At 41.5% G+C, this 10,442-nt stretch overlaps 1 long non-coding RNA gene across 1 annotated transcript in view; it reads left to right on the top strand.

The window, feature by feature from the left end:
* Positions 1-2,177: 2,177 nt before the first annotated feature.
* The window catches only part of LOC309662610, a 592,813-nt gene continuing 584,548 nt past the window's right edge, over positions 2,178-10,442 (top strand). The window contains exon 1 of the long non-coding RNA XR_014264814.1: positions 2,178-6,243. This is a non-coding gene — a long non-coding RNA (uncharacterized lncRNA). The remainder of the gene's footprint in view (positions 6,244-10,442) is intronic.

Below are 10,442 nucleotides of genomic sequence, written 5' to 3'. Positions count from 1 at the left end.
ACTTTATATTTTAAATAAAATTTCATATAATTCCAATCTTTATAATATTCGTTTTGTGCATGAAAAATTTCCATAGAGGGATGTATGATAATTATTTAATTCTATTATTGGATATATAGTTTGTTTCCAGTTCTTCAATATTATCATCAATAATGTTGTATGGGAGAGGAAACTTTGTGCACAAGAGCTTTCTCTCATTTGTTAATTTTTCATTTCTTAGGATACAGTTCTAGAAATGGTATTACTGGATCAAAGAGTATGCACACATTTTTATGGTTTTGATCTGTTTTGTTAATTTTAAGTACAGGATAAGAAGAAAGTACTGTGAGGCGGGTTTATCAGAGGTCTGAATATGGAGAACTGAAAGATGGGAAAAGGAATATTTCAGGAAGAAAAAATGCCTGAAAAAATAAACAGAAGCAAGTAAAATCTTAATATGAATAAAAGAGAAAAGGAAATTAACCTGACTGAAGTGAAGTTTTTTTTGGCAGTAATGGAAAACCAGGCTGGATGAGTTAAGCAAATTCTCATTAGAGGTGGCCCTTGAGAGTGAGGTAAACTAGTTAAGCTTGGTGCAGTTTGCCTAGAGGCCAGGGGAGCAGCACAACGGAGAGAGAGAGAGAGAGAGAGGACACAGGAGTCATGGCAAATAGCTAGAATCAAAGCTTCCCATGCAGTGTCAAATGAGAAGAACATGGAAAGTGAATCCAAACACTTGAAGGGAAAAATGAGAAAAGGGACTTAGACATTAGTGTAAGACAATGAATAAAAGTATACTTCCCAAGCGTTCTCATCTGGCTGACTGGAAGTGAAGAGAAGTAGGTGTCACCGCAGGGACAGCAGTCAGGTAACTGGGAAAGGGAACCTCCAGTTCTGGGGAGTAAATTGGGCAGAGGGTATTGATTCTGAGATGAGAGTAGGATATTCAGCTGGAAAAGTCAAGTATAGGCAGCCCTCACATTGTTCAGGACTTCAGTGGCTTAAGTAGGGTACACAGAAAACTAGGAGTTCATAGTGCAGTAGATGACATCCTACCAGGAGATGGAGGAGGGACTGTAGAGCTTCTGAGGTGGTCAGATGAGCCAAGGCCTTGGATCAAGGCAGCAGAAATCCTGATTTATCAGAGTGTGGCCTCCCAGGACCGCGACATGAACATCAGAATTCTATCAGAAATCCTATCCCATTCTCTAGTTCCATGATCAAATGCATGGTAAAACACCATTGTGGTGAAACATCAGGACAAACAATAAAATAAAATGTAGAATTATTTCATTTAAGGTAGGCGCAAAACTGGCAATGCTATTATAGGCTCAATCCATTTTATTTGGGGGCCAATAACATTGTTCGTGAATTATTAATTTTTACTTTAGAAAGTACCTGTGTACTTTCTAAAGTAAAAATTTAGACTCCTCTAAAATACATGGTAGAGACCCTGAAACTCAGAAAATCTCTGAAGAGCCATAGGAATAGCTTTCAAGAAACTACACAATAGTGAAAATGTGGCAGGCCTCACACCTGACAAAGCCTACGGATGAGCTCCAACACACAGTCAAAATTCCAGATTCCTCTTTTAACTACAGAAAATTCCACACGAAGAATCTAATAATCCCCTGGGTCATCCAGAACCACTGAACACATACCCCATATTCTAAATATAACCCTTGGCGTGTCTCCTTGGAGGAATACTAATCACATGTGTGGGCCATATGTTGCATCTAATATCTCCCCAATCAGCAAGGAATTTCCTTGGATTTTTCACAGGATCCCTGAGGAACGAGAAATAGACAGCAGGCGAATCCAGTTCAAAGTAATCATCTTCGATGGAATTAAATATAATTGTATATGTAATGGTACCAGGATCTGCTGGAAAAATTTGGGTATATTAAGTATACCTGAACTTGTGTGTTTTATCTATTGATATTTTTAATTATCAGTTTTAAATTTATGTGGGAAACCTTCCCTTAAAATATTTTATAATTCAAGAATCATAAATAAGATTGTTGGTGTAAGGCCATGGTTAGTCACCTCCAAAAAATGCTCAGACTATCTGTGAGGTGAGTGAGGAAAGCGCCGGAATAACTCACAACGAGTGGGACTGCTTGTGGCTGCTGCGCCCACCCTCTCCCCACCCCCCCACCGGCCCCTGCCCCTCGCCAGTCCCTGGAAGATCTATCTGCTGAGCATTCTCAGACTGCAGAGGAGGAAGGCTCTGGAAAATTGCTGGTGGGGAGGCACCCTAAAGCCCTGTATCAGAATCAAACCAGGAGGCTGTTAGATACATCCACCTCCCAAGAGTTCTGAGCCACGGGTCTCGGGCCTTCTGAGTGTAGAAGATGCTCTGGCCCAAGGTCTCCTGCTTTCTCAAGGTCAGTGGAGCTAAGGTGAATGAGCAGAGAAGGGAGAGAGAGGGAGAGTGAGAACATGAGGAAGCGTTCTCTTACCCCTTTCCACGGGTTGTTTTGATTCCTTTAAATTGATAGAAGTTCACAGAATTATATATTTTTTCTTTTCTGTAACTCCAGTAAATATGTTCGTTGCAATTAAATAACATTTTGCAGTCCATTACCCTGTAATGGATGTAGCCTTCGGGCATTTTTGAAAACTAAAGTTAAAAGAAAAATGAGCAAGTAAATGTGTTGATTAATGCATCTATGAGAATCTTTGTACTATCTTTTAAACACACTAATGAACTTTTTAAAGCAAAATGATAACATGAAAATAAGTATATTATGTATTGGTAATGATAAACCTGTTCTTCAAAACAACCACCAGGGAATTAATATTGTCACACCCCTTCTAGGGATGGAGACAGTAAGACATGAAGAGACTGACTTGACGTCACACACATTAGACTGGCAGAAGCAACAGCAGCTATCTCAAACTGCTGTCCAGCCAGGTGACAGTGAGTACCAGGACATTTGTCAAAAGCTTCAAAGTTCTCACTGCTTTGCTTCAAAGAGGAATAATTTTATCGGTATTTTTCAGTGGTGACAGTGCTTCTGAGGTCTGTCACCTCCTCAGGGGCTACGCCTTCGTGATTCAAGCTGCCTCTCGGGCCCTCTGGTAGGGCGGAGAAAGGTGGATGAGGCTTGCTTTCCTGTCTTCCTGCCTTCCCCCTCGGGGCCAATTTAAGGCCTCCCCCCAGACGCCACACCACCTCCATGTTTCTCCTATTCCTGGGTTAATTCACGACTGGGATTGGAGCTGAAGATGGGCGTGGTAGCCAGCCTCTGAGAGCCTCACCTCCTGGTCTTCGTACCTTGCTGTCCCCTCCCACCGCCAAGTGGAGTTGACTGTGTGACTGACAGAACATTCTGAAGTGATAGTGTGTCAGTTCAGAGGCTTGTTCAGAAAGACCTTGGGCTTCTTGGACTGCTTGGGGATTTTTTTGTTTTTTTTTAATTTTTATTTATTTATTTATGGCTGTGTTGGGTCTTCGTTTCTGTGCAAGGGCTTTCTCTAGTTGCGGCAAGTGGAGGCCACTCTTCATCGCGGTGCGCGGGCCTCTCACTCTCGCAGCCTCTCTTGTTGCCGAGCACAGGCTCCAGACGCTCAGGCTCAGTAGTTGTGGCTCACGGTCCCAGCTGCTCCGCGGCATGTGGGATCTTCCCAGACCAGGGCTCGAACCCGTGTCCCCTGCATTGGCAGGCGGATTCTTAACCACTGTGCCACGAGGGAAGCCCGGACTTCTTGTTTTGGAGGGAGCCAGTAGCCATGTCAGGAGGCCACTCAAGCAGCCCCACAGAGAGGCCCACATGAGAGGACCGAGTTGCCAGCCACGTGAGCGAGCCGGGTTGGGACTGAATCCTCAGACTCAGTCAGGCCCTCAGGCTGATGCAGCCCAGCTGACGTCTGGCCATAACCTGGTGAGAGACCCTGAGCCAGAGCCGTCCGGCCACACCACTCCAGAATCCCTGACCGCCAGAAACTGGGGGTCTAATGAATGATTATTGTTGTTTTAAGCCACTAAGTCTGGGAGTGATTTGTTACACCACAATGGATAACTAATGCAGGAGGTTAATATATAACCCCTCTTGAGGGGCATTTATACTTTAACCAGAATCTCTCACTTAAAAAAAAAAATGCCGAAATAACAGGTAGGGGTGTGTGTGTGTGTGTGTGTGTGTGTGTGCGCGCGCGTGCACGCGCGTAAAGGAGTCTCACTGGCAGTCAGCCTCTGCGTCACCAGGCTCCCCCCCTCTGCCTTCTTTCTATCGTGGGAAAATAAAATGCAGTGCTTTGGGCAGTAGGTCACCTTCTCCCTCAGACTTGGATAGAAACATTCTTGATTATGACCTGCTATTCTCCCTCTCCTGGCTTTAAGAAACCCAGAGATGTAAAAACACTAAATCACTACGCTGTACACCTGAAACTAATATAACACTGTAAATCAACTATATTTCAATTGAAAAAAAAAAAAAGAAACCCAGAGAGCTAATGGGCACATAAAGCTTCCTATTACTGTAGCTTCAATCCTGGCTCTACACTGAGCCGTCAGGGCAATACCTCTGGGCCTCAGTCTTTTCCAAGAGTAAAGTGAAGGATGGCTAACATAGATGTAGTGCTTACTATATATCAAAAACCATTCTTAAATACTCTTTAATAGATTGTCTTTATTTAATCCTTACAACAGTCTTATGAGGTAGACACCATTTGTTCATTTCCCCACAGGCAACTTGTGGGGAAAGCACAGAAGAGGTCAAATGACGTGCCCAAGGTCATACAGTAAGGCATGAAACCAAAATTCAAACTCAGGCCCTCTAATTTCCAAACCCATATTCTGGAACCGGACTAGGCAATCACTAACGCTCTTGCCAGCCCAAACAGTTAGGATTCTGTGCCGTGAGGGGCTCCTCCTCCAACCTACCTCATGGCACCTAAAGCACCTCCACCTTTTGGTGTGTGCCGGGGCCATGCAGCCATCCTGGGTGCTCATCTGCACGGGAGGTTTGGGAGAGCCCCACACCTGCCCTGGCCACATGAGTCTCACCTTCTCCTCCATCAGCTTGCCGCTCTCCTGACATTTCCATTTCCACATTGTCTCCAGGATTCATTAGGGTCTATTAAAAATACTCCTGGTTAAAGTGTAAATATTTAACCTGGGAAATGCACACCAACCTGTTGTTACCCTCCTTGACCTATTAGCAGAGAACAGAGCCCAAAGGGAATAGGAGACTGACCAGATACATTTGAATCTGGGGTGAGTCCAAGGAAGATCTGAAAATGTAGCGTCTCCAGGTGTTGGAAGGCCTCCTGAGCAGTGGAGGAGCGCCTAGTAGGTGAGCAGAGAGTACCCCCTACACACACACACACCCAACTCACACCCCAGACACACATAGAGAGAAAAGTTTGGCTTCAATTATCCAGAAGTTTGCAATCAGAAAACCCAGAAACAGGCTTTTTAAATTTAAGCATATACATAATGGATGTCATTTTGAAAAATACAACTTTATCTTTAAGTGATTGTAATGGAGGTGAGGCACAGCAGACTCATTTGTTTTGAAAACTCTATGCTAATTTAAATAAGCCAGACACAAATGGACAGATATTATGTTTCACTTATGTGAGGTGCCTAGAATAGGCAAATTCACAGAGACAGAAAGTAGGGTAGAGGTTACCAGGGGCTGAGGGGAAGAGTAATGGGGAGTTAGTTAGTTTTTAATGGGTACAGAGTTTCAGTTTGGGAAGATGAAAACGTTCTGGTGATGGATGGGGTGATGATTGCACAACAGTATGAATGTACTTCACACCACTGAATTGTACATTTAAAAATGGGTAAAATGGTAACTTTTAATTTATGTATATTACCATGATAAAAAAAATTGTTTTAGTCATTTCTGTTTCTAGAGCTCTAAGGTCTGTATCTGGTCTTATCGCTCCTCTTTCACATCAGTCACGAACGCCTTCCCATTTTTCCTCCAAAGTGCCTGTTTTATGTTTTTGTCTTCTTTGCCTCAAGCCTTCAACATCTCTCATCAAGGCTATGGAAATGAACCCTGAAATGGCCTGGCTGACTTCCATCTCTTCCCATCTAATCCATCTTACAACACTGCTTTCCATGTCAACTCAGAGCTCAGTACTCTCAGTGTCTCGTTCTTGCCTCTAGAAGCAGCTTAAAATGTATTAAAAGTCTTCTCTCTCACACAGAGGGAAACCCAGTATATGTAGTGGTAGATACATGTCCTTTTTTTTTTAATTCAAATTTAACTGGGCATCCCATCTTTTTTGTTTGTTTGTTTGTTTGTTTATTTACTTATTTATTTTTGGCTGCATTGGGTCTTCGTTGCTGCGCACAGGCTTTCTCTAGTTGTGGCGAGCGGAAGCTTCTCTTCCTTGCGGTGCACGGGCTTCTCATTGCGGTGGCTTCTCTTGTTGCAGAGCATGGGCTCTAGGTGCGTGGGCTTCAGTAGTTGTGGCACATGGGCTCCGTATTTGTGGCTCACGGGCTCTAGAGCGCAGGCTCAGTAGTTGTGGCTCACGGGCCTAGTTGCTCTGCGGCATGCGGGATCTTCCCGGACCAGGGATCGAACCCATGTCCCCTGCATTGGCAGGCAGATTCTTAACCACTGCGCCATCAGGGAAGTCCCAAGATACATGTTCTTAATGTGCATTATTTCACTTATTTTGATTGCAGAAGGGCACATTGATCTTTTGGGTACAGTTTAAAAAACAATAAAAGAGACCACTCATGTAACCAGGTTAAGACAGAACATTGCCAGTGAGTGCTTTAGAGCTGACTTAATCCAGGACTGACTGGAAGGTGTGGGTAGACCCACAGGGGAGTTACGACGGAAGGAGCCTCAGAAAAAGAAGATACAAAGACAAACTTGTCTTACTTTATCATTCTAACCCAAGCATGGGAGGAAGCACCTTCTAAAAGGATCAGAGTGGAGCACATGGACAACTCTTTAAAAAAAAAAAAAATCTCTTCAGTAATTATGGTACATAAAATCAGCATAACACCAAACATAGCAAAAATGGGTGTGGTAGAGAATCCAGAGTTAGGAAGATGAGCATATTACAGCTCCTGCCCTGGAGGAGAGAGACGTGGACGCAGATCATTGCAATAACCAGCAATCCGAATACAATAAAGATGTGTATGAAGTACAGAGTGGAGCACAGAAGGAATTAAAATTAATCAAACTATGAAACCAAGCAAGAAGCAATTGGTAGTGAGAGCTTTGTTATCATTTAGTCCAAAATTCCCACTTTGAGCTGAGAAAGTTCTTCGGAACCAAAAGAGACGAAGGAAAAAACCCCACTCTTCTTCTCCATTGCCAGAGTCTGTGAAGCAACTCCCAGCAAGCTCCCAGTGGAAGTTGTAGGATCCCCTTCTCCAGAGATCTCATGATCCACTCTGCAGCCTTATGTATTCAATGGGCTGCCAAAATTATTAAAGCAACTGGATGCATGCCCAACTGCCACTTCATTTTGTGCTGTGTAGACACCGTCTGCAGCATGTGAAGCTCCCCTAAAGCACTTAATGTTATTTTTGGACTCGTCTGATCTCCCTTACTCCCGAGTTTATAAGTTCCTTGAGGGCAGTGCATCACACAGGGTTCTGAGAGACAAATATTGCACCCATTCAAGCCAGTTTAAACAGAAAACAAAAAAGATTAATTTTAGTTATCTCCTGGAGGGCCAGGGAACTAGGCTTGGAGGTGGCTCCACAGGTGGCTGAGAACACCCTGAAAGTAAGTCAGGCTCAGGCCCCAGAGCCGGCATCACCACTGTGGCCACGAGAATCAGCCATTCCTTTCCCCTAAGGAAAAGTGAAGGGCTGTTAGGGGAAGGAAGAGTGGATACTGGGCAACCCAGAACAACCAAACGACAGCAGCCATTGTAGAGCAGATGCTCCACAGAATTTTCACAATCAGGCAAATGGAGATATCCAATACAGTTAGAAAAAAATAGGCAGCTATTTTAAGTTTTCTCACACATACTTAGAGGTACCAAGTTGCTAATGAAATAAGCCAACTTCGAAATAAAACAGTGAAAGAATTAGCATTTTCTCATCATGGTTATCTAATTCCTAACTACTCTCTTAGAGGCTTAACTAGACTTGTTCTTTTGTGTGTTTATCTCACAGACCACTATGAAATTTTGTCTTTCTGCAACAGAAATGCAAGAAAGAAATTAAAGAATATTTTGGTGTTGCTCTCCAGGAAAATGCAAAGCTCATTAAAAATGTGCATTCTTAGGGACTTCCCTGGTGGCGCAGTGGTTAAGAATCCACCTGCCAGTGCAGGGGACACAGGTTCGAGCCCTGGTCTGGGAAGATCCCACATGCCACGGAGCAACTAAGTCCGTGTGGAGCAACTAAGCCCGTGCTCTAGAGCCCACAAGCCACAACTACTAAGCCTGCGTGCTGCAACTACTGAAGCCCACACGGCTAGAGCCCGTGCTCTGCAACAAGAGAAGCCACCGCAATGAGAAGCCTGTGCACCGCGAAGAAGAGCAGCCCTCGCTCTCTGCAACTAGAGAAAGTCCGCACGCAGCAACGAAGACCCAACGCAGCCAAAAAAAAAAAGAATATGCATTCTTATAGAAAGTTTGTTTGTATCTTTATAAACTTGCTTTTAAAATAAAAGGCAGCATTTCTTTAGTTTTGCTTTATAAGTACGGAAAAAATGATACTTTGAAGTGTAGTTTTCCATATTTCTTGGTTCTCCATTTTCCTTAGGCTAAAGGTAATCTTATTCTTTTGCTAGTCACGAATTCTGCTTTTATCAGCACAATTCAGAGCTGGTTTCCAACTGGTAGGATGAATATTGAACATATGTGACACCCAAGTACTGAATTCCCTATTGAAGAAATGAATGATAGACCTTATCTATCATTTATTTGACTCGTGTGTACACCCATGTATATTGCAGACATTTTTATTTAATTATTCAGGAATTGGCACATGAGATGCATTATCTAATTCCTCTGGGGTCTTCCACCGGCAAAAATAAATGCAAAGAATGTGGCTACCAAATGCATTTTCCCCTTTTTCATATATTTTAAAGTAATGACTTTATTATCTCTACATTTAATGAGTCATTATTTGAAAATTTTAAGCAATATAGAAATGTACTACAGAGAAAACAAATCAACAAAATTCTTCTATGTAGAAATAATCATCATTAATATTAACATCTCTCTATATACATAGATGTGAGGAATGATAGATGAACACATAGAGAGATAGTTTGGTACACAGAAATAATTTTATAAAACTGGCTACATACCATGAATATTATTTTTGAAATAAAAATATTAAATTTAACAAAAGAGAGAAACAGATAAAACTAACAGTTAGATAACTGTTTCTTCTTCACTAAGAGAGCAACCTCTAATAGAGCCTTCTGACATTAAGGGAAGAAAATATTTAAAAGTTTGGATTTTTTAGTAACCCAAATGTGTTTTTGAATTTTATTAAAGTGTCCCTAATACCACATAACCTTAATTGAGAAAGCTTTAAGTTAATTCTATCTCTCCTGAGTTCAAATGATAATTATGTTGTATAACTAAGATTGAAAGAGGACAGAATTGGAAAATATGAAACTGTTACTTACGAATAACCCGGGGCTAGCTTGCCTTTGTCCTTGTGATGCACACTGAGTTAGGGACAGGTATAAAACAATACATTTATTACCTTTGATCATTCAGAATGAAGATTATTCAGTTCATTGGTATAATAAAATATGTAACTTACAATAGCCTGTGTTTATATGGGATGAGTTAAGAAACCTGTAACATTTTCTTATAAAATATATACATTTTCAAAATCGAGGGGCAAGGCAAAAATCACAAACCTTCGGTAACAGTGGACTTAGTTCTTGGATAGCGTAAACATGTGACAAATTCCAAAGCATCTTCAGAGGTACAAACACAGCTGCTTTTGAAGTTTGCAAAGGAACCATATGCTGCTAGAAAAATAGATTATTCTGGTTGCATGTGGGATTTTATTTGCAGTCAAAACAGAAGAATAAATTGGGCTTTTTGTCAGGTTAACTGAAGAAAGTGTAAATTGCTTTTAAAGTCAATTGAAGATTTTAGGGACAAATAGTATGCTATCTTCATCTGAATGAGAAATATTATAGTTTAATTTGTCCTTTGGAGCTCATTTTATTTATTTACATTGAATCTATCTTTTCTAGAATTCTTTCATAAGCTGATAATTTCTTTCTTGCCCCCCATAGTGAAGCCAACACAATTCATGAATTTGAAATGTAGCTCAGGTTTCAAATGGAAGAGAAGATATAAACATTTATATATGGTAGAGTAATAACTCATACAAGCAATTGAATACTAACACTATTTTGACAATTAGGTCCTAGGCATTTAGGAAAAATAAAATACTTTCTATTTATATAGGACTTTATATAAGACCTCAAAGTGTCCTTTTCGCAGCAAGTTGTTTTGTTTTGTTTTGTTGTTGTTGTTTTAGGTTAAGA

Source organism: Balaenoptera physalus, assembly GCF_965194825.1.
Source record: "Balaenoptera physalus genome assembly, chromosome: 6".
Taxonomy (NCBI): domain Eukaryota; kingdom Metazoa; phylum Chordata; class Mammalia; order Artiodactyla; family Balaenopteridae; genus Balaenoptera; species Balaenoptera physalus.
The sequence above is the reverse complement of the archived record's forward strand: the minus strand, read 5'-3'. Positions and strand labels throughout refer to the sequence as shown.